Genomic DNA, 25,987 nt, shown 5'->3' with positions numbered 1-25,987 from the left:
ATGAGTATAGGTAGGCAACATTGAAATTGACAACATGCCGTGAACTTATTATTTCTCCTAATGGCTATTTTTATATTCATTAGCATGCCGCCATGGGTGGCACATGCTATGGTGGTAGTGGCAAGGGGCTACAGTCTTAACATATGGGTAAATAATGCACTTGTTCTGGGGGGTCGGTCGTCATGCTGTAATGTGTATGGACATCTTGTACGCACAGTACTCTTATACCTACTTGATGACATATGTTTATGGCTTCCTTGTACGAACAGAAAAGGAGGGGTCCAATGAGGGCAGTATTTGAGCCTGTGCACTGCATGGGGGAATTGTTACATTTGTAAGGGCACGTGTGGTGTTAGGGAACATTGAAATTGCCTAAATGCTGTGAATACATTACTGTTTCCAATGGCTATTATTATATTCATTAGTACGCTCCCATGGTTGGCACATGCTACGGTGGTTGCGGCCAGGGCCTAGAATCTTGGATGCATAGCCGTCATTCGTAATGAGCGGTATTCTGTTGCCCCAATTTGAGTGGGTCTATCATTGTATCTCCCACCTTTGCCAGTTGGAAATAGCAGTGGAAAAGCATGTGCTTCTATACTTTTTTCCCAAATGCTCATTGGTGACCCTTTGGTTTGTCGCATTTGTTAAGTTTCTAGTGCATCATCTATGCTTTCATTGGAATGCAATGGGTGAATTGTGTAATGGTCCAAAAGAGTGGATACTGTAGCAGGATCCAGAAGTTTGAATTGTCCAGTTTCTGATGGCTCTTCAATTTTTTCAGTTGTTTCCCTTACGCTTTCATCAATATTTATTTCCTTGTAGTACTCGTTATTGTCTTTTAGATATTGCAATGCTTGTCTAACTTTATGTAAATCCACCAGTTGTTGCCAAATTTTCTTGTCCTTTGCTGGTACACCATTTACCAAGACTATTAAAGAATGCTCTATTGAACGTTGCACTCCTAGAGTGTGAACATTTTCCATTAGATCTAATGGCAAATAAATTGCTTTGCCACAAATGCCTTTCACCAATTCAGAGGAAGGTAATTTTGCTGTTTTTGGATGAAGGCATATAATTGCTTGAAATGGGTGAATTGTTTGAATTATTATGCTCTCATACAAATTGAGTTGTTGCAGGATTTTTGGTAGTGGGAACAATTCCAAATTATTTGTAATAGCACGTGAAGGAGTGTGGTTGTTGTCTAATTTTGTAGTACTTTCCCTGAATACGGTCAATTTCTTCTTGTAAGTATTTGGGTGTACCATGCAGAAGAGTGTTATTTAAATTGCCTAATTCTGAAGCTGGAGTTTTTGCATATTATATTTTATACACTAGATTTCTTACACTTGAATGATGTATTGATATCCTTTTGATATCATGGAAGGTGCTTTTGCAAATAGGCTCTCTGTCGAAAGAACTACAAGTAAAGTCTGCAGTATCATGACCGCTGCAAACACACAAAGTAATTGATATTGAGTATACTTCCAAGCCACAACCATTGCTGCATTTCGAAACCATGGTCCTTGTAAATTAGCTACTTATAAATTTACTGTTGGGACCATCATCTGCAGCCATGCAACCAAGACATTACGGCTTGCACACAACTAGCGCATTACACCACTCCCATATTCACTTATAACTCCACTGCTTATGACTTCAGTCTTGGGTGCATCGCCTTTGGGCATGCAGTCAAGACTGTGGGTCCTGGCCAGAAACACCACAGCATATTGGAACCATTGTGCCTTCTCATTTCAATATATACAAAGTTGGTTTTGGGGAGCATGGCCTTTGGCCATGCTCCAAAAATGCTACGCCCGCCCCACAACCATCTTAATGACGTTGCATAGTACAAGTGTACCAATAGCTGTGATATGTTGCAGTAGTTTGTAGCCACAGGCTGCAGACGTGAGTTTGAGGCCATAGAATTATCAATGTATGGGTGTACAGTATATAAAATGCACAGTTGCTTACAACTGCAGTTCTTATTACTTTGTTCAAATACTCTGCATCCTGGCCACTTCTACCACACCATATGACATCCATTGCGGCATATAAGTACACTACATACAAATTTGCTTTTGGGGGAATGTCCTTCGGCCATATACCCATGATTGCAGCCCCTCCCCGCAGCCGCCTGAGTGATGCACTACCACACCATATCACACCCATTGTGCCTTGTAAGTACACTAAATACAACTGTTCTGTTTGGTGCATAGCCTGCGGCCATGCACTCATGACTGCAGACCCTCCCCACAGCCACCGGACTGATGTTGAATACTAGGGGTGTCTTAGGTGTATGTCCATACATTTCAATATATGGTTGTGAAGTGGCTTATAACTGCAGTGCTTACACGTTTCCTTTTGGGTGCATGCTTGGGTGTATGGCATACAGCCTGCAACCATGCACCCAAAAGTACACATCTTGGCCAAAATCACTGCACTAGATAAAACCCATGTGGGCTTGTAAGTGAAGAGGTTATAGCTTCGGCCATGCACTCAAGACTGAACACACTCCCCACAACCAGGCAATCGATACGCATTACTACGGGTGTATCCACGGGTGTGACATGCTGCGGTGGTTGTGGCCAGGGCCTACAGTCTTTGAAATAAGGCCTTCGGCCGATGGCCATCCATCCAAGCCTCTAGGCCCTGGCGACAACCACTGCAGCATGTCACACCCAACGCGGCGTACTAATGAATATAATAATACCCATAGGAAAAAGTATTGCAATTATGGCATGTTTTCAATTTCAATGTTCGCTACCACTACGCGTCTCCTTACAACAGTAACAAGTTTCCTGTGCACTGCATGGACTGAAATGCTACCGTTATTACAGCCCTCATTTTCTGTGCGTACAAGGTGGCCATAGAAAATACATCATGAAGAGGTTCTAACTTTGTTATTGGGTGCATTGCCTTCGGTCATGCACCCAAGAGTGCAGGGTCTCCCCACAACCACCTCAGTGATATGTGGTAGTGGGGTTTTTTCTATAAGTTTGGTATCCTCGCACTGCTTCTGGCCAGAGGCTTCACTCCTAGCTGTATGTCCATAGATATTACATGGGATGGGTGTGCAGTGGCTTGCACGTCCAGTACGTACAACTCTGTTGTTGGGTGCATGGCCTTTGGCCATGCACCCAAGACTGCACACAATCCCCACAACTTAGCAATCGATACGCAATACTACGGGTGCATCCATGGGTGTGACATGCTGCGGTGGTTGTGGACAGGGCCTACAGTCTTGGAAGTAAGGCCTTCGGCCTTCGGCCTTCGGCCATCCATCCAAGACTCTAGGCCCTGGCCACAACCACTGTAGCATTCCACACCCATGGTGGCGTACTAATGAATATAATAATACCCATAGGAAAAAGTATTGCAATTATGGCATGTTGTCAATTTCAATGTTCGCTACCACTACGCGTCTCCTTACAACAGTAACAAGTTTCCTGTGCACTGCATGGACTGAAATGCTACCGTTATTACACCCCTCATTTTCTGTGCGTACAAGGTGGCCATAGAAAGTACATCGTGAAAACCGACCCCCAGAACAAATGCATTGATCACCCATGTCTTACTGTCTGACCCTGTCCCAACTCTCTGTGACACAGCAAAAGAGTTTTATAAATATAGCATGTGTACGCTGGTTGTTGCTCCGCTATCGGCGGATCCAAGATGTCGGGCGCAGCCAAACAATCTGACGCAGAACATGTCTCGCAGCAGCCAATCGGCAGAGACGTTGCATGTCCGCGGTCATGACGCGAGCCCATTTGCCAATCGTTATCTTGTCCACAGACCGAACAGGGAAGTGTGACAGCGGAGCGGACATATGTATCACTAATTTTTTTAGACATTCCTTTTGGTCGTTTTAAAGAAAAATACTGCACGGATTGTCACCAAATTTACAAAAGCATGCTTTCTGGACCAAGCCCCTATATCTGCCGCAAATTTCGTGAAAATCCGTCCAGCGGTTTGACCTGCAGCAGTGCGCAAAGTTTTTCCCCCATTCAGTCTATGAGAAAAAAAGACAGAACTTTGTAAAAAAATTCAGAGTGGCCAATATACTTTTTTTGCAAAGTTTGGTGAGGATTCTCCAGGGGGAGCGGAGTTATAAGCCACCCAAAAAGTGCTCTTCCTATGGAAACAGCAACTTAACTATAACTACCGTGGCTGTGTAATATATATATATATATATATATTCAATGAAAACCCTTTGTTAAGGGGACGTTATGGTTAAGTTGCACTAATAAAAACCTTTGAAATTCACTTATGAGTTATGGTTGTTTAGCTTACCATAACTGGCGAATTTATGGGGGTTTTCGATTTTACTTCAAACCATAACGTCCCTTTAACAAAGTTTTTTCTTTTTCAGTGATGTCATCAATGACATTGGTCATCTTTGACCTCCTGGGTGTTAGTCTTAGCAATGCACGGTGGTGGACGAGTTATGGTTGCTTAGTTTACCATAACTACGAATTTCAGGGGTTTTTCGGTTATACTTTGACCCATAACGCCCCTTTAACAATGTTTTTTTACTGAATTTCATGTTTTTAGTAGCGCAACTTAACCATAACGTCCCTTTAACAAAGTTGTTTCATTGAATTTCATAGGTTTTTATTAGTGCAACTTAACCATAAGGTCCCCTTAACAAAGTTTTTTCATTGAATTTCATAGGTTTTTATGAGTCCAACTTCACTATAACGTCCCCTTAAAAAAGTTTTTCACACCTATTCCTACTGATCCATTAACAATCTAGTACACAGTACATACTTTTAGCAAAACTGCTATTTATCTTAAAATAGAATCAGCTAATGCCACCCCTCCTCCCCAAGAGACACCGCCACTGCTGTAATCAAGGAGCATGAGAAACCCTGCCCCCTACCTCAGAAATAACACACGCGCAACATTTTCCCCTGTCCACCTGCCCCTTCATATTAGTGTTTGGTGCCTCTTGGCTCATTTCCCTCACCACTTTTCATTCTAAGCTCTCCTGCCAAAATAAAAAGGCATCCAAAAACAAAATAAATGTTCCTTTAGTAACCACCTTTCACATTTAAAAAATAAAACTAAAAAAAAATGTATAGACTCCATCTACATTTTATTTCTCAGTAAAGTACATAGACTCAATAAGATTTTCCAACATTTACAGCCCATGTTATCAGCCCAAACGAAGTGAGGGTAGATAACGAGGACTCGGGGCCATTATCCCCCCATTCCAGCCCCTGAGATGGGGGATGAAGGCCATTAGCAGCCTAGGTTCCCAAAGCAGGAACCCGGGGTAATGAAAAAAGAGGATTTTTCTTCATACACCGGGATGCCTCTGGCATCCGGTGTAGGAAGTAAAATCCTTTTCCAGGATGGCCACCATGTTAAGGGAAGGCGGGGGTTCATACAGTGCCCCTCTTCGCTTTCCATGGCAGCCTGCAGATTGCAAAAAGAGAACCCTATGACCATATTACCACAAGCACATTTTTCTTCCCTTTCATATCTATCCTAATTTCGAATAACTTTACCACAAAGCCAGTCCCAGGTGGACATGGCCACTTTAATCCTATGTTTTGTCCCTTGTGGTCATGGCCAGTAGCCAGATTGTCCGGATCATGACCTTATTCCATGACCGAGACAATCTGGCCACTGCCCATGGCCACAGGCTACCCCTCAGTCACTAAAGGTATACCGCTATTTTTTTTAGCTACATTATGACACTTGTCAAAAAATAAAACACTGGCACATTTCTAAAACCATGCTTGTAGGTCCTTGCCAATGCTCCTTACGCATGTTTACTGGAAATCCAGCCATGTTTTATTTTTTCAAAAGTGTCAAATGTATGCACATACAATCATCATATAACGTAGCCCCCACTTGACAAAATCCATTCAGATTTTACGAAAACATTTATATCTAGATCTATAATCATTTTGCAAACCTTTGTGTATATTTGTCAAATAGAACCATATTTATAAGCCTTTACAATATTTTGGGACCCCCCCTCTAATTTTGCTCCCTCTTGACAGAATCCCACCAATCTTCGCAAAAACATTTATACCTAGATCTATTATCAGTTTGCCAAATAAAGTGTAGATACGTCAAATGGCACCTCATTTATAAGCCTTTTACAATATTTTGGCACCCCCCCTCTAATTTTGCCCCCTCTTGACAAAATCCCACCAAACTTTGCAAAAACATTTATATCTAGATCTATCATCAGATTCCCAAATTAAGTGTAGATTCGTCAAATTGCACCTCATTTATAAGCCATTACATTATTTTGGGACCCCCACTCTAATTTTGCCCCTCATGACAGAATCCCACCAAACTGTGTAAACTCATTCGGAATCAGGTCAGAAATATCCCATCCCATCCTCATCACCCCTCACCTCTGCAGAGATTATTGTCCCGAGGGTTCGGGCATGTATTTTTATACATACGTTGATTGATCGCACAAACATTTCCAATGTACCTTACCTTAGTTTTCCTCTTTTGTACACATGCAAAATCTGGCAGCAGGGCACAGCCATCTTGTGGTAATCTTCTCCGTTGCTGCATCGACCTAAGGTGAACTGCCCTGATGTCACTAAATCATATGCCCTGCCCATGAGCCTCACATCAACAAACCTAGTGATATTATCCACCTTTCTCTGTGATGTTCCTGGGGAGCATAGCCAAACGCGCCCAGTCATCGCCTACATGATGTGACTCAGAACCCGAAAATCAACACACATAGTCTCACAACACAGCACGTCACAATTCGGAATATTAAACCGTACTTCAAAAGGAAACAACAAGACTGTACAATTTGTAAAGTACTTTTATTTCACAATAAATGCTCAGAGAACATCCGGCTATTGCCATATTCAATCAAATTGGAAATTTGTGTCTTCGCTCGTGATCCGAAAATGTTTATCATGAGTCATGCATTGTTCTTTTTGCGTACACAAGATGTTCATTTTGGGTAAAAGAAGCGCTTGGGTCGCACAGGGAATTCCAGGGCTTGTGCATCAACTTGGGGCTAGACCACCGTAAAGGATGTTATGTTGCTCCTATCGCTATTACAGCTTAAGGGCATATGGGCTGTTAGGAAAGATTTCTTAATTGTAGGTAATTTTCCTTCCATGTGGCAACCCCCACACTTTTTGCTGTTGTTGTACACCCTGATCTAGACTTTGCCAGAGAAGTGCAGCCTTCCGCCACACTCCTCTGGGCTTTCGCTCCACTCTTACGAGGAAACTGAAATGCCCTTATGACAGTCAGTACCGGGAAATGTTGTTTTCCGTAGTTCTTTTCTCATGTTGCAGCTTTCGCGCAACATGGCACAAGAGTGCACCGTAACTTACATTACCATGCTCTTGGGTCTCTAGTCATTCTACAGGCCCTAGAAACTCTTGATGGATTTATAACGAACTGTGCAAGTATGTCACGGATGGGACTGGTGGCAGCGATCGTTTCTTTGTGTTTTTAACTCCCTTTTGCCCTGTTAACCGCGCTTCTCGCGTTTGGCCAAAATGGGTGGCCTGGCTTCCAAAATGGCCATGCCACAAGGTTCTTTGTCCTGTCCATTGACCGTCTTGCCCCTTCACCTTCCCCAGGTCGAGCTGACCCGGGGCCATCCTTATTTGGGCATGTACTTTCCCGCGAAACGCAGATGCTTTCGTGGGCTTCTGCATGCCTTGTGTGTGCGTCCAGGATGTGGGCTGGGATGTCTGGTCCCAATGCACATCCTGGGTGCCAGAGAGTCTAGTGTGTCTTGAATGCCTGGGACCACCGTGGTCCGTGATAGGTCCACGTATGGTGTGAGTGTTTTGTGAGCAGATCTCCCATTGGGTCATCTCCGTTTTGGCGTGAAGGGAACTCTGGATAAGAGGAGGCTGGAAACACCACTACCATGTCAATCTCCTGAGTTCTCACGAACGACGGATAGAGGAGCCAAGTATCCTGCAACTAAGAGGCTGAACCGAGGAATCGCTGGTGACCCGCTGAAGGATTGCTCCTCTGCACTGCTGTCGCCCTGTGAGACCATTCTGCCTCTGATCGAACGAGAAGGCCTGTACTGGTACTTCGACCCTTTGGAATAGTGGGAACAACTATTCTCGGCATCTTCATCATCTCCTGCACGTAAGACTTCGGAAGCATCTCTGGGCCATCCAGTGGACTGACCATCCTACCCAGGAGTCTTGCTCTGTCACCGCCGTCAGGTTGCTGCTGTATTCCGAGTCCTTGACACACTCATAGGATTCATACACTTGGCATTCCCAGGTCTGAAGTGAGAAGTGTACATTGGGCTGAAATACACACAGTCGCTTTGTTGCCCTGCTGTGGTAACAATCTGTGCGGGTTCACTGCGTTTGGGACATCCTCAACTCTAACTTCTGCTGCCAGGGAATCTACACGACGCCGGGACGCCCCCTGCTCGTATCTGAACCTAGCCAGCACTGAAACTGACACGGAGAAGCCTGGGTCTGCCTGCATCGGGGACCGGTGAGTAGCCACGCTAGGAACCGGTCGCCCTCCTGCAGTAGCCTGTAGCGTTTCCTTGCTGTGTTAAACAGCACGCCTTTTTCGCACTCGCGTTCTGCTTCTGCCTGCAAGTGGAGGCCGCGCTTGAGTAGCAGAGATCTGTTTGCCCTCCATTTTTCACCGCTCTGAACTGCCTGATTTCCTTGAAGAGACTCCCCTTGGCCCATTGGCACCAGCGTGTGCAGGTACTTTTGAGCACAAGGCTCCACTCTTCATAGGGCTCGGACTTCCTTCTAGTTAGGTGGCCTCTGAAGGCAAACTGGGTCTAACGATTACTTGCAAAGCCTGTTCTCCTCCCCATCTAGGTGGTCTGCATATTTCGTGCTTCTAACTCTTTAGACCCTTCGGTAATTGTATATATATTGTATTTGATTGTGATGTGTTGGTTTACTTGAGTTTTACCGTGATTCTTTACTATGGTCAATGTTACAGAGGCCTTGTAATAAATGTGTCTATATTTTTAATATAACACCTGCTTGGAGTAATTTGTAAGCGTCCTTGCTTTGTGTGCTGATTGCGGGCTTTCAGTCACCCTCACCCCTCTTGAGACCTAGTCTTGACCGCCGCCATCGCTACCTTGATTGGTCTGGCTTGTCCAGAGGTTACCCTGTTCCAAGAAACTAGGCTGGCCTTCTGAACCTCTGCCCCTCCAGGACAGAGTTCAGAAATCCATCTTAACATGGGCCCTCGGCGATCGTCCCAAAAAAGAGTCAAATATATCAAGTTGTTCACAAGTATACAAGAAAAACAGATGTCTCTGCGTGGTTGTAGCACTACAAAAAACCACCCAGTAGGCAAGTACAAAAACTCCCAGCACACAAGACCTACCTATTGATATATCATCTTTTATTCGTACAAAATACAGCACATCTTGAAAACAGAGGTAGAAATGATCCCTCTGTGACAGACATAAGGTGTATAAAAGCACTCACCCCACGGGTGGAAAAGTCACGCATTCCGCCTGAATGCTTAGGCTTCCTCAGACTATTGTTATCCAAATGCGCGGTTAACATCATAGAGTTTAAAATGGGAAGTGCAATCGCAACGCGTTCCCACACCTATCGCATCACGTGACCAAGCAGTCATGTGACCGCATCTGCCTATCATAAGCGAGGGCTGTTCGAATGCAATGACCTCCATATTGGAGTGGTCATATGCCTATAGAGATATAATGTCTGATATATAAATAGTCCCGTATATAATATACATTACCACTATGAACTGCTAGTGGCTAACGTGATGTTTAAACACTGTGGGAGACGCTTGAAATTAACACAATTTAAAAATAATTATATTTGTTGCTAAAATCAATCAATATATTTCATGAATGCACCGGTGTGCTTTATATTCAACTGACCATAAGCAGCTCAAATGGCTGCTGATAGCCATGCGCCCCCTCTCGGGGCTGGTAGTTTAAAACCAGCTGCGACGAGCAGAAAAGACAGCAGCAATATTATAATGGGGCAAATCCCCAATTGATGGCATACTTGTAGTATGCATGTAGTCTCTCAATGGCCAATTCGCGTGTGAAAGTTCACGCGCACCCGTGGAACACACGTACCCAGGACAATCGCATGTGGAACTTCCCGTGCACCCCTGAAAGACACGTACCGTGCTGAATTTGCGTGTGAAACTTCACGCGCACCCCTGAAATACACGTGCCCTGATGGAATCGCGTGTGAAACTTCCCGCACCCCTGGAATACACGTACCCAGGACAATCGCGTGTGGAATTTCCAGCGCACTCCTGAAATACACGTTCCCTGTTGAATTCATGTGTGAAACTTCCCGCGCACCCCAGTAATACACGTACCCCGCTCGCACAGGGCCAATCGCATGTGAAACTTCCCACGCACCCCAGTAATACACGTACCCAGCTGAAATCGCGTGTGAAACTTACCACGCACCCCAGTAATACACGTACCCTGCTTGCACAGGGCCAATCGCGTGTGAGACTTCCCACACACCCCAGTAATACACGTGCCCCACTCGCACAGGGCCAATCGCGTGTGAAACTTCCCACGCACCCCAGTAATACACGTACCCCACTCGCACAAGGGCCAATCGCGTGTGAAACTTCCCCCGCACCCCAGTAATAAACGTACCCCGCTCGCACAGGGCCAACCGCGTGTAAAACTTCCCGCGCACCACAGTAATACACATACCCTGCTGAAATTGCGAATGAAACTTCCCGTGCACCCCAGTAATACACGTACCCCGCTCGCACAGGGCCAATCGCGTGTGAAACTTCCCGCGCACCCCAGTAATACACGTACCCCGCTCGCACAGGGCCAATCGCATGTAAAACTTCCCGCGCACCACAGTAATACACGTACCCTGCTGAAATCGCGTGTGAAACTTCCCGGGCACCCCAGTAATACACGTACCCTGCTGAAATCACGTGTGAAACTTCCCGCGCTCCCCAGTTATACACGTACCCCTCTCGCACAGGGCCAATCGCGTGTGAAACTTCCTGCGCAGCCCAGTAATACACGGACCCCGCTTGGCGTTTGCTGTTTGGCAGCCCTGTAAACTGGTCCAGGGTTAGCGCAGACATTTGCAATGAATTGGGGATTTTGGTGGATTTTCCTTGCGCGAGGGCGTTCTTGGGGGCGTAACTGGCGCTGATGCAGGGTCGTTGCGCCACTCTGCGCCACAGCTGGTTTTGGGGGCTAAAATCCATGAATACCCAGGACAATCACGTGTGGAACTTCCCGTGCACCCCTGAAAGACACGTACCCTGCTGAATTCGCGTGTGAAACTTCACGCGCACCCCTGAAATACACGTGCGCTGATGGAATCGCGTGTGAGACTTCCCGCACACCCCTGGAACAAACGTACCCAGGACAATCGCGTGTGGAACTTCCTGCGCACCCCTGAAAGACACGTACCCTGCTGAATTTGCATGTGAAACTTCACGCGCACCCCTGAAATACACGTGCCCTGATGGAATCGCATGTGAGACTTCCCGCGCACCCCTGGAACACACGTACCCAGGACAATCGCATGTGGAACTTCCCGCGCACCCCTGAAAGACACGTACCCTGCTGAATTCGCGTGTGAAACTTCACGCACACCCCTGAAATACATGCGCCCTGATGGAATCACGTGTTAAACTTCCCGCGCACCCCTGGAATACACGTACCCAGGACAATCACGTGTGGAACTTCCCACGCACCCCTGAAATACACGTACCCTGCTGAATTCGCGTGTGAAACTTCCCGCGCACCCCAGTAATACACGTACCCCACTCGCACAGGGCCAATCGCATGTCAAACTTCCCGTGCACCCCAGTAATATACGTACCCAGCTGAAATTGCGAGTGAAACTTCCCGTGCACCCCAGTAATACACGTACCCCGCACGCACAGGGCCAATCGCGTGTGAAACTTCCTGCGCACCCGAGTAATACACGTACCCCGCTCGCACAAGGGCCAATCGCGGGTGAAACTTCCCGCGCACCCCAGTAATACACGTACCCCGCTCGCACAGGGCCAATCGCATGTAAAACTTCCCGCGCACCACAGTAATACACGTACCCTGCTGAAATCGCGTGTGAAACTTCCCGCGCACCCCAGTAATACACGTACCATGCTGAAATCGCATGTGAAACTTCCCGCGCTCCCCAGTTATACACGTACCCCGCTCGCACAGGGACAATCACGTGTGAAACTTCCCGCGCAGCCCAGTAATACACGGACCCCGCTTGGCGTTTGCTGTTTGGCAGCCCTGTAAACTGGTCCAGGGTTAGCGTAGACATTTGCGATGAATTGGGGATTTTGATGGATTTTCCTTGCGTGAGGGCGTTCTTGGGAGCGTAACTGGTGCTGCTGCAGGGTCGCTGCGCCACTCTGCGCCACGGCTGGTTTTGGGGGCTAAAATCCATGAATACGCTGTGCGATTAATGGATTTTATCGCACGCGGCTGGTGCAGTGTATCGCACGGGGACACTGTGCGCCAGCTGCGCGCGCCACTTTTGTGCAAAATTCTATGAATTACCCTGAGAATGTCATGCATTACAAAATATGTGGTGTATGCCATCACCTGTGCGTGTGGCCTTCATTATATAGGCTCAATAATAGGACCTCTAAAGATGAGGATTCACTATAGAGCCATAAAAAATGGAAACCTTACCTACCCTCTAACTAGCCACTTCCAAGAAGTGCACAATGGCAACGTTAAATTCTTATCGTTCACAGGTTTGGCCCATATACCATCTCACAAACGACTAGGTAATCGTGAATTAAGATTGAGGCAATTGGAAGCCATTCTCATTTGCAAATTTGATACCTTAAAAACGAAAGGTTTGAACATTGATGCTGAAATGTATGTATTTTTGCAAAAATGAGTTTTTCTATCCTGTTTTCTTATTTTACTTTATGGCTATCCTTATTTTAATGTCTGACATATGAATTATGTATAGACATGGGTGTTAGGCGGAAACCTGTGCAGTTCCCTCTGGGACCACCGCAAAAGATTTAGGACGACAGGTGTTTGGCAGTAAACCCACTTGGTAGCAGTCTGTACCACACAGATACACTTGGTAGCTGTGGCTGAGCAGTCAGACTTCCCTCAAGAAGAGTTAGGCAGTATGTGGAGTATACAAAATAGGGCAATTTACACAGTAGGACAAGCAAACACGCAACAAGGCTTCGGTGTAAAGATATATAGTGATTTATTTATAACAACACATATACGGAAAACACTCTGGCACTTAATACGGCAAACAACTTCAATCACAATTACTATCAGAAAAAGATCAATCCCCCTAACAATAGTTCGACAAGTCTAGGTTCAACGGCATCACTTATTTGCAGACAGAGGTGTATGCTTTAACCTAGATGGCACTCTACTATTCGTTAGGACGGGAGAGAAAAGGCAGGTTAAGAAATCAACTCGGCACCAACACTTTTAAGAACAAATGCAAGGCAAGTAAGGCAGGGTCTACTGTAGATCACAAAGTTCAGAGGCCAGGCCCACTCGGAGAGAGGCAAGGCGATATGTCCCAAAAAGTATCTCAGTGGAAATGCGCTTCCAGTCTTTGTCGCAAATTGTTATAGACAGATAGGACCAGTTCAGAACAGAAAGTTAAGAAGCTTGGAGGCGACCCAATGGAGAGCCGAGGATTAAGACACCTCACTCTATCCGGCAAAAAGGGAAGCCAGGTGGAAACAGTACCTTGTTGTGGAGAGACAGCTCCGGCAGGGGCAGTTGTTCCTGGTGGTGGATGTACGTCGGGTCTTTGCTAAGAGAAGAGATGATCTCGTCGTCGAAGGAAAGTTGAAGATCGTTGCACCACCAGGGAAGAGACCAGCCGCGGAGTGCTCCGTCACAAGGCACCTCCTTTTGGTAGTGGCTATCCGGTTGCCGGAGTGCTCTGCACGGGCAATTCGACCACTGCGTCCTGGAGCGAAGAAAAAGCAAAGGGGACTGGTTGTTCCCACCAGTCAGGGGAAGAGACTCTCCGGTGGGGAGATCTCCTCTGTCGTCGGGAAGTGGTGAGTCGGTTCCTCAGGGCTCCACCGGAGGTGTCGTCGTTGCAGGTCGGCTCAGCTTTACCCTCGTCGGATTCTTAGGTCCTGTGGCGACTTCTGAAGATCCAGTCCCAAAAGCCCTGCTTTTATGCAGAAACCCCCCATTCATTCAGCCTAGCTGTCAATCAAAAACACGCTAAGTGGTGAGCGGGGTGGCTCACCACTTGGGCCAATCACACCAGAGTGCGACTTGAGTTGGCAAGACAACTCAGTCCAGGGTGCCTAAACCCCCTCACACATCCCTTGTGGTAACCCAGACAGAATGGCACCACTTTGGAGGGCCTCTGTGTAGAGGCCCGCCAAATGTGGAACAAAGGGCTCAACCTTTGGTTTAGGAGTCACAGAGACGAACACAGATACCATTTTAAAAATCGAGTTCTGGCAGAAAATACCAACCGATAGATTTATTTAAGAGAAATAAACCAGTGGTATGTTAGAGATTAACGAGAAAAAGTATTAACCTCCAACAATGGGAAGAATCCCATAGGGTTATATTCGGGGTCGAATATAACAAGTAGTTTCCACTGCCACCAGCCAAAACTCGACGAGGGGGGACGGGACAGTGCCCCCTCGAATAACAGACCTAGGAGTAATCAAATTACTCCTACTAGCACGTCCACAATAGGATGGTTTGTACTAGTTCCGTTAGTAAATTTAGGTCTAGTAAAGCCAATGGTGACTTTACATTCCCGGGGTGACAGTAGTCAGTCCCCAGGTATGGAGTCTATGGTGGAGGTCCGCTAGGACGCCCCAGTGTTACGGCACGGAGGGTGCGTTGTAACACACATCGCAAAACATTTGAGACCGTATGGAGTAAAAGACTCCATAGCCCATAGAACACATTGACATTCAAAGGAATTACACACATTCATGTCCAAGAGTGGGAGAAAAAGAGTCTCGCTCTTGGCAGGATGGAAAAAAACAAACTCCAGAAATCCAGCAAAGCTGCTGGGGGACTCACTAGGTTTGGAAATTCAGCCTAAACAGAGAATTCTCCCTAACAATAGGAACGGCCTTATGCACCTTTTAATATTGCACTTCCTCCTTTTCGAATTCATAAAGACATCCCTAGAATTACTGAACATAGATATTTTTGTTTACATTAGAAATGTTATATGCGTTTTGCATATTGCTCTTCGATTTCCTAACTAATTGAGAAAAGTTTGAATTGTGTTGCACGTACTCTTGATTGTGACTTTGATCATGACGTGTATTACATGTCATGGTCTAGTTAATTGTAGTCTGTTCATCTATATTATGGAGAAAAATTTGGCAGGGTACGTGTATTTCAGGGGTGCACGGGGAGTACTACACGTGATTTGGCCGTGTGGGTCCTCCCAGGTGTTCCCTCTATACCCTCCACGGCCCCTGCAGGCAGCCCACACCACAGGGGACTACCCTGCACCCCTGCTCATGTCCCGCAGGCAGCCCATCCACCACGGCCATGCCCCCCAGCCAAGCCACATGTCACCTTGAACTACTGATCAACAACACATGTCTCCCAGCAACCCCACCCCCCAGCACTGTGGGGCACCTGCCAGCAGGCCCCTACTCATGTCCAACTCATGTCCCCCTGCACCCTCACCCCCCAGCATTCAGGGGCACCCTCCACCAGGCCCCCACACATGTCTCCCTGCACCCCCACCCCTAGCAGTCAGGGGCACCCTCCACCAGGCCCCCACTCATGTCTCCCAGCACCCCCACCCTCCAGCATCCAGGGGCACCCTCCACCAGGCCCCACTCATGTCCAACTCATGTCCCCCTACACCCTCACCCCCAGCATCCAGGGGCACCCTCCCCAGGCCCCCACTCATGTCTCCCTACACCCCCACCCCCCAGCATCCAGGGGCACCCTTCACCAGGCCCCCACTCATGTCCAACTCATGTCCCCGTGCACCCCCACCCCCCAGCACTGTGGGGCACCCTCCACCAGGCTCCCACTCATGTCCAACTCATGTCTCCCAGCACCACCACCCCCCAGCAGTGCAGGGCACCCTCCACCATGCCCCCACACATGTCTCCCAGCACTCCCACCCCCCTGCACTGTGGGACACCTGCCAGCAGGCCCCCACTCATGTCCCCCTGCACCCCCACCCCCCAGAACTGTGGGGCACCCTCCACCAGGCCCCCACTCATGTTCCCCTGCACCCCCACCCCCCCAGCAGTGGAGGGCACCTGCCAGCAGGCCCCCATACATGTCCCCCTGCACCCCCACTCCCCAGCACTGTGGGACACCTGCCAGCAGGCCCCCACTCATGTCCCCCTGGACCCCTACCCCCCAGCAGTGCAGGGCACCTGCCAGCATGCCCCCATACATGTCCCCCTGCACCCCCACCCCCCAGCACTGTGGGACACCTGCCAGCAGGCCCCCACTCATGTCCCCCTGTACCCCCACCCCCCAGCAGTGCAGGGCACCTGCCAGCAGGCCCCCATACATGTCCCCCCAACACCTCATGACGATCCATAATCATGGCCCCCATGCCCACTCAATACACTGCCTACGCCACCCCAGTCCGAACACACCACCAGGTATGACATCCACCCGACAAAGAAATCACCAGCACATGATGCATCCCAAATGGCTAGTCTGCACATCAACACATATCCGTCAAACCCACACAATGACAGCATGTGAATGATAGAACACACATTGTGACATGCATGAAACCAAAGAGAGAATACCACACATTGAAGTACAAAATTATAATGTATTAAACAGAAAAGCAAGGCAATGAAATGGAACAGAAGAAAATGGAAATAATAAATGAAATCCAGCATATCCAATAAATGAAAAAGATGCATGAAATCCAAATGAAAGGCAATCCAAAAGCAAGTCTCCAAAGTGTCAGTCTGAGAAAATAAATCCAATGTTCCAAAATAAGAAAAAACCATTGATCCATGTGAAAAAAAAATCAAAAATCCAAATCTATTGTCAAACTATGTACAAGGTGAACATCCAGGGTCCATGTGCCCAATCCTTTAAATTAAACCTATAAAATAAAATACTACCTAATGAAGAACTATATACAAGAAGTTGGGGCATTGTCCAAGCGCCCCAAAACAAAACAAAACCGAAAGGAAACTTAACTCTAAAGAACTATTTACAAGGGTAGTGGGCTAGTCCGCCGGCTCACTTCTGGATGTTCCGGGCCAGGGCATCATCGAACTCCTGCTCAATGTCCCGGAGGCGGTCCTCCTCCATGGCCCCGAGCGTCCGCAGGGCCGACGACATGTTCTCCTCCAACTCCCTGCGGATTGCCTCGAGGCACTCGGCCCGCCTCAGGGCCCACTGCATGGAGTTCTCCGCCCTGACCATCGTGAGCCGTGCCTCTTCCGCCTGCTGCCGCTCCACATCTATGGCATGGCCCAACCGCTGCCACACGGAAGACACTTCCCGTCCTGGGTCTTCCTGCCCTCCGGCTGATGCCTGCCCCTCCGATGTCGAAGGCCCCGGGCCATCATGGCTCCCACCTCGTTGCTGCTGCTGCTGTGCCTGTGCCCGTGCCCTGGCTCCTGCTGCCTGCACATCCTCCACCGGCCGCGGTGCAGTCGTTGATGTGACCACCCCTGCTGGAAGTCCGACTCCCGACTGTGGCAGGGATGTGTCCTCCACCAGCCTGGCTGCACCGTCAGAGGCAGCTCCACAGGGCACCCAGGTGACAAATGGGTGGAAAGATGGCACGGAGGACGACTGGCGCATAGGGTGTTCAGTTGAGGAGGGGGTTGCTCCAGCAAACGGAGGAATCCGGCCTGGGTGACCTGTCCCAGTAGGCCGACGCGGTCAACGAGCCATTCGAGATGACGTGCAGTCTCTGCATGAAAAGACTGCAGGTCACCTCGCATGGCCCGTTGATGCAACGCCACACCAGTCAGGACAGGCTCAACCCGTACCTGGATAGCCACGTCTGCAGGCAGAGGAAGGCCAGTTGTTGTTAGCTCATCCCTTGCCTGAAAACGGGTCTGGACGTAGGCATCCCTGCTGGTGCAAGATGATGCAGTGACAGGATCAGGGACAGGATTGCACACAGGCACCTCCGCGGCGGCCTGTGCTGCCTCCTGTCCCTGGTCCTGCACTGCACCACTAGCACCAGTGGAATCCCTACCTCCAGACCCCGTCTCTGTCACTTTCACGGCCTCCTCCTCCACCAAACACCCCACCAACCTGGATGACTCGGTGTCATCTTCCCCCGTTGGGCCCTGTGGGGTCCCAGCTGCCCCTTCTGCTGCCGAGGAGTCCAACTCCGACCTCCGTCTCTTGGACCTCCCCCCGGCAGCTGCGGCCTGGGACGCGGCACCGGACTCCTCACTCCCTGACTAGATGACAACCTGGGAGGGGAGCCGGGCCTTGCGTCTCCGGCTGGCGGTGCAATGCCTGCCGCTGTGCTCCAAAGCACCTTCTCCGCCCTCTTCATCAGTTGACGCGGCAGACAGGGAGAAATAAAACACAGGCATCAGGGCACTGTACAATGGACACATACACACATGACAGCTGTACATGAGTGGCATTTGGAAACCTCAGACATGGCATCACATTCGCCAACACACATGTCATTTCAACTCGCACACATGAGCCATACACAGCCATATTGCAACAGCCAGCACCATCCATACACATACAACAGCATGAGCAGGCAAAGGTGAGCCAGACATCACATGCAACACAGGGAGTGCACTATGCATGCACACACACCACCACACTTGCATGCATGTGTACACCTCTGCCAACTGTCGCAGTGTTCAGATTGGCATCCATGTCACATCTGCCAATCAGGCTTCCACATCCCGCTGTCACATGCATCCATGTTGCATCACTGTTGCACCCTTGTCAAATACACACACATGTACACAGTGCTAATACATGCAGCTGAAACCAACATCCATGTGTGACATCACAAACATGCCTACTTACATACACATTCATCCAAACATGTGTGCCCACACATCTGCATTTGGCATGCAAGCCTACACACACAAGCACCATCCATGTCTCACACATGAGAGCCCTCGCATGTGTTAGCCTCACGGCCCTGTACACCCCCCCATACTTGGCCCCATAAAAACACATGTGCAAGCTGCACACTACTGGCACACCACCACACGCACAGCTTACAATCATGATGCATGTACACTTACCGCTCGACTCCAGACGGGTCTGCCTCTCAAGGACCTGGACGTGGAGCGCTGGGGATATGCGTTCCAGGACCCTCATCCGATCGTCCGACAAGTGGCCCCGGCGCCCCTTAGCATCCGCTGCCTTCAAGAGGCGCCGGGCCTTGTTGAGGGTCCTGGACCTGAAGTCCTCCCAGCGCTTCTTGACATGATGGAATAGTCGGACTGCCACCCCCTCCGCGTTGATGGCAGTCACGATGTCCGTCCAGATCCGAGTCCGTCCTTCCTTGTCGGCGCGCAAACTTCCGAAGAGGGCATCATAATGCCCCAGGACAAGCTCCACCAGGACACCAACTTGGGTGGCAGTGAAGCTGGTGCCCCTCTGCCTCTCTGGCCGGGGGTTGCCAGTGGTGCCAGATGTTGCAGTGCCCGACATGACAACCCCAGAGGCAGGTGTGGGTGGGCATCTGGGTCCTGGGGCTGGGCTGTGGAGCGATGGAATAGCAGTCGGGAGTCTTCTGTTCCAGCAGGGGTGGTCACAGCAACAGCACCCCGGGCTGATGTGCAGGCAGTAAATGGCAGGGCACGTGGGCAGCAGGCAATCAGGCAGCAGCAGATGGCAGGTGGGAGCGTGTTTGTGGCTCTGGGGGGCAGTAATTCGGCCTTCTGGGCTGGAGCGTGGTCTTCCGTGTGTGAACGTGTGGCCAGCTTGATACGGAGTGATTTGGCATGTGAAAATCAAGCACATCTGCGTGTAATTCGAGGAAAGGGCCTTAGCGCGTAAGCGCGTCAGCACACGTACGCAAATTCATTGGCCTATAGGCCCCCAGCGTGTAGGCGCATCTATGACGTTACGCGCACGTGCGTTTTCCATGGCGTGTAGAAAAAATAAGCACATCAGAGTGTCATAGCGTGCAATTGGTGGAAAGGGCCTCAGCGCGTATGCGCGTCTGTGACGTGCGTGCGCCGGCATTTCCCTATGACTGCACATCAGAGTGTCTGCTCGTGTAATTGGAGGATAGGGCCTTAGCGCGTACACGCAGAAGTGACGCTGGACGTGTGGGCATGTTTAAAAGGTACGTGTAGAACGCCATTTCCTTGTACGTGCTTTTCGTGGAGAGCGAGTGGGTGAAATCTGTACTTCTTGTCGGTTCACACACGATTTACTTCATGGCGTTCCAAGTTCGTACTCCCTGTTACCTCTGACAGCTTTTTCTCTTTTTGTCTTTTTCCTGGGCCTGTTTCCTCAAACATCGTTCACATCTTCTGTTGTCCTGTCTCCTCAGACAGCGTACAATTCTTCTTTTGGCGGGGGTGTTGCCAACGTGCACACGCACCTATTTTTGACGTGATTTTTCCTGGCACACAGTGAGTCGCGCACATATTTAACATCTGTGCTTGCCCCGTGTGTTGCGTACCCCTTCAGAGGTCAGTCTAGGCTGCATGTGACATGCACACGTTCATTTTTGTGTTTCTGGGTGCCACAGCGTAGTGCAGGTTTATTTTTCCACGCACGTGGTCTAGGAGCGGTTGCGTGCACATTATCTCCGTTTTTTGGGTTGCCTGTGCGTTGCGTGACCCGTCATCTTCCCCCAGGGGTCACATACAGCCTTGCTAGAGCACTAGGGTACGAATTCCATCTAGTACCCTACCCCTTTGACCCCCAATTGCCCAGGACAATAGTTTACTGCAACTCCCATATGCACAACAACATCAGTGCCATGGTTGGGAGGCGAGCACGCGGTAAGGGTGGCAAAGGTGGCCGAGCCTCAAGAGGTGGCCGTGGTGGATACGGTAGGGGACGTGGCCGGGACTTGCAGGGTGCCCCTAGCCCCCCATGTGTGGGTGACCAGTCAGGGACACCCATGCCCCCCCCCGGTTGAGGGTAACGTGGCTGACACCATCCCTGCCCAGCCCTTGTTGGACCAGCCCATTGTGGCACCAGACCTGGCACAGGGTGACTCCATGGCTGACTTCCAGGTTAGCAGGTCTAGGCCACGTGTGGCGGTGTACGTTTGTGTCACCAGGCCACGTGGATCAGGGGCAGCTATGTCATCTGCTGCCCCGAGTAGGCAGGGTGGGGAGGCTGCAGGGGCAGCTGGGCTCCATCCACCCCAGCTCTGAGTCTCCCAGCCAGGACAGTGTCGGTCCCAGTCCATCCTGCTGGCGTTGCCCCTGACTACATCACACTTCAGCTAATGCCTGCACCAAGTCCCATGGTGAGTGTTCATTCCCACACTCCTAGTCCACAGTCCACCGGGGCTCCTGCCCCTAGTGTCCAGAGCGGCGTAGGACACTCAGGATCCCCACCACCTTCCAAGCGGAAGAGGAAGAGTGCTTGTCCAGTACAGGCTGATGCCCAGACACGGCTACACAGTCCGGCCCACAAAGGAAGCCCAGCTTCAATCAGGCCGAACTTGCTGCACTTGTGGAGTATGTGTCCGCACATGACAGCGAAATGGTGATTACTGCAGGATGCAAGACCACACCTGCACAACGTCAGGCACACTGGCAGACCATCGCGGACATCATAAGTGCCCTTGGATTCATGAGGTGCACAGCTAACGATTGCTACAAGCACTGGAATGACCTGAAGTGCAGGGCAAAGAAGAATCTGGCCTCAAGTCATGCTGCAACTCTAGTGACTGGAAGTGGGTCTCCAGCAGAGGACATAGAACTCACTCCACATGATTATGTTGCTGGGACCTACGTCACGGAGGAACAGATCCAAGGCGTGGGAGACCTACCAGATTACGAGGCATTGTCCGGTGAGTGCACATGCATGTGTGTGTCATCCATGTGCATGGTGTGTGTGTGAGGGCTTCTGATTGAGTGCCAGGTGAGGGTGTGTGTGCCTGAGTGGTTTGGGTCACCCATGTGCTTCATCCAATACATTCTGCGCACCAGGATTTGGGTAATGCAGTATCCCTTCTGGCAACAGTAGACATTCAGCCCAACCTCACACCAGTTGCCCTTGAAGTGTAATCTTGCCACAACATAGTTGCGTATTATTCTGTGTTCATTCAGGCTGATTGTTTGCATTCCACCACTTTCACTAGGCATTTCTCAGTCCTATTGTCACATGTGTGACATGGCTATGGTACATGCTATATGTGTGATGGCATGTGTCATGTATGTGTATTGGACATGCCAATCACAGGCCAATGTGTGATGGCACTGCTAGCCAGCATGCAGCAAATGTGTTGGTGTTCCATCTTGGTGTCATCAATGTGTGCCATTTGCCTCCCCTTCATACGCTGTGACGGTGCATGCATGGGAGGGTTATAGTCATGTAGGACATGTCTCAATGAAGTACTGTTTCTGTTGCTTCTCAGCCCTAATTGTGTGCCATGGTGCTAATGCCTGTTCCCATTTCTTTTCTTTCATGTCTTTGCAGGGGATGACACACTTGATACTGCTGGGGTTGTGGAGATGGTGCAGACCCAGGAGGGGTCCCAGGCCCGACCGGGCACCAGTGAGGGACGTAGTGTGGTGTTGGGTGAGAACCCACACTTGCTGCAGACCATTATCTCAAGGGGTGTCTCTGGGTGCACCTCCCCCGCGCTCTATTCAGGTGTCGATTCGGATGATGAGACCTATGTGCGGTCGCAGGTAAGTGTTTCTGGGAGGGATTCTGTACTTTCCAACCCACCTGCACCAGGGGTAGTACCCTCAATGGGGATGTCAGTGTTGGTAGGTCCGCCTTTGGTGGTTACAGATGCAGGGTCACACTCTGCAACATCTGATCCTGTTCCTGGGCCAGCAGATCAGAGGGGGAATGCAGTCCTGCAGCCTCAGGCAGTGCCGGCACAGTAAGGCGCAGTTTGCCTTGCCCCAGACAGGTGTGGTGCCCGCCGACGCAGTGGCCGTACGCCACCTGGCAATACCGCATGGGAGCAATCCATATACGGTATGGCAAACCAACAGGCAACATCATCTGAGATGATGGCTCAGGCCATGGATAGGGTGGCCACTTCCTTTGTCCCCCAAGAAAGGCTGATGGAACAACTACAGCAGGCAACAGACTCCATTTGCCAGTCAAACAGGGAGGACATGTTGGCGTCCAACAGGGACAGACGGGCAGCACTGGAGATTCTGTGGGAAGCCATTTCTATTGAGTCCCCGGGCCACAGGGAAGCCCTGAGGGTGGAACTCTGTCAGCTCAGGGTGACTCTTGTTGAGCTTGAGGCTTCAACTGACACGAGGACAGAACAGCTGCTGGAGCGGCTCACACGTACGCTCTCAGCTGAGATGCAGGCAACTAGGGAGGAGGTCCGGGCATCCCGTGAGTTGTTGCATGGGGACCTCTGCACGATTATCCTCCAGAACCAGACCTTCCACACCGCATGCTTGCTGCCATGGAGGACCAGACTAGGGCTTTGCGTGGGCTGCCTCCCATAGTGCCACCACCTCCTGATGCAGCTGCAGAGGGTGAGGAGAGCGACAGCAGCAAATCTCTCACAATAGGGTAGCCGTGCAGGCCATGAGCCCATGGAGGTGTTTTTTTTTGCAAGATCCACACAGGTGGGTTTTGGTGTGCACCCTGTCCTCGGACCTCCTGGGTGGCCTCCCCCATCCCCCTGGCCCATTCATGGCCATTTTTGATTTTTGATTTTTGATTTTCGATTTTCGATTTTTGCTTTTTTTGACAGTATGTTGCCTTGTGTGGCTCCCGTGGGCATACGCTGTATTGTGGCTGGGCACATGCAGGCTTGTCCTGAATTTGGGTTAGATGCTTGGGTTTGTGTGACACACACCCCTCCTGCTTCCCGTTTCCATGGGCTTGCAAAGGGTGTACCCAAGTGACATTGACTTACACAGTGACGTTGGACTCCCATTTGATGTGTGGGCAGTCTGTAGTCAATACTGTGTATAGATTCCTAGTGCATATTGTTGTTGTATTGTACACTGCATGGTGTATTGATATGTGCCTCTGCATCCATCTCATCCTCCTAATTTGCAGGTCCATTTCTCATGTCTTCACAAGGCGGTTTACTTTGGAAATGGAGTCCATGTTGTAAGCAGTGCACCTACACTTTTGTGTGGCGCTAACACTGTACAGTTGGAAGTGTTCGAAGTGCTGGCATTATCAGGTAGTGAGACTACCAATTTTTTAAATCCGTACTGTCATGTTTATGGTAGGTTGGAGGTTGGGTAGGTGATTAGTATTATTGGTAAATATTTGGTAATGTGTGTTGTTGGTCCTGCATTACTGTGAGCATTTCATGGGTGGCCAGTTTCCATTAGGGACACTGTAGTTTGTGACACTTGTGTCATGTTGTGGGGATTGATTTGTTTGCTCTCACATAACATGACATGCCATGGTGTGTTGTGTGGTGGTGCCGGGGAGGGGTTGGGTGGCACTGTTCTCATCTTGTATTTAGCAAGTGGGTATTCATTTTTGCTGCATAGAAGTGTGTCTTTTGATGACACTGCATTGGTGGTGTTTGTGTAGGTAGGGATGCACACATTGTGACACTTCCAGGTGAAAAATCTCAGGCTGCTATGGTTCTGACAGGTGACTGTCCCTTAATTCATCAGAATGGTCAGATTGAGTCATCATTGATTGTCAGATGGTATGTGCCAGGGCTGTGTGCACGCCACAGGGGTGTGATTTCTATGTGAAGTAATTAGCCACCAGCTGCATACGGGCTGCCTCACCCCCTGCCCTTTCCCCTCCCATGCGCAGCGGGCATGCATGTGGTTGGGGATGTGGGGGCACCACCATGTCCACAGGCAGGCCCCGGCGTGTTGCAACATTGTGCAGGACACATGCTGCCACTATGATCCTGCACACTACTGGGGGAGCGTATAACAGCTGCCCGCCAGAACGGTCAAGGGAGCGAAAGCGTGACTTGAGCATTCCGAATGTGCGCTCCACTATGCCCCGGGTTGCAATATGGGCTGTGTTGTATCTTACCTCGGGAGGCGTGATGGGGTTCCGAATTGGCATCATCATGTGGGTGCTCAGCAGGTAGGCACTGTCCCCTGGGAAGGTGGTGATGGGGATAATTATTGGGGTAGTGACATTACTCTGTATCTGTCATGCATGCGTGTGCTGTGGCATTTATACTCACCAAGCAGCCATGCATCGCCATGCCGCCCAGCTTCCATGTCCCGGTTTAGGGTTGACATCCTGTAAATGAAGCTGTCGTGGGTGGACCCTGGATAGTTGGCATATACTGAAGTGATGATTCCCTTGGCATCACATACTACCTGGACGTTGATGGAATGCCAGTGCTTGCGGTTTCGATAGATGTGCTTAGATGCCCTGGGGGGACGTAGAGCCACATGGGTGCAATCAATGGCACCTAGCACTTTGGGGAATTGGGCCACCCTGTAGAAATCCTGGCTGACAGTCTGCCTTTCTGCAGGTGTTCTGGGCAGGTATATGTGCCTGCGGACTGATGGGCGTGCAGTGATGATAGCCAACACCTGGTGTAGGCACTGTGACTGCGTGGCCTGTGACAGCCCCCCCACTATGGCACTTGTCCGCTGAAATGATACGGTAGCAAAGAAGTGCAGTACATTGAGGACCTTCTCCAGGGGGCTCAGTGCTTGGGAGCACAGGGTGGGTGATGTGAGGTCATCCTCCCACTCACTGACCAGGTCGAGTATTATGTGAGGTGGAAACCTGTACCTCCCATACACCTGGTCATCAGGCATACCAAAAAGGCTGGTTCTGGGTGTGAAGATTCTGGCCCTGACTATCTTCCTCCTCCTCCTGCGGTATCCCATGACCACTGCTGCTAGGAACGGTATATTCATCCTGGCATCTGAGCTTGTTTGTTGTTTGCGCACACTTTTATGCTGCGCGGGACGTGCGCCTGCT

Source organism: Ambystoma mexicanum, chromosome 2p (assembly GCF_040938575.1).
Source record: "Ambystoma mexicanum isolate Mex_15411 chromosome 2p, UKY_AmexF1_1, whole genome shotgun sequence".
In the NCBI taxonomy this organism is placed as follows: Eukaryota; Metazoa; Chordata; class Amphibia; order Caudata; family Ambystomatidae; genus Ambystoma; species Ambystoma mexicanum.
Note: the sequence above shows the minus strand (reverse complement) of the source record.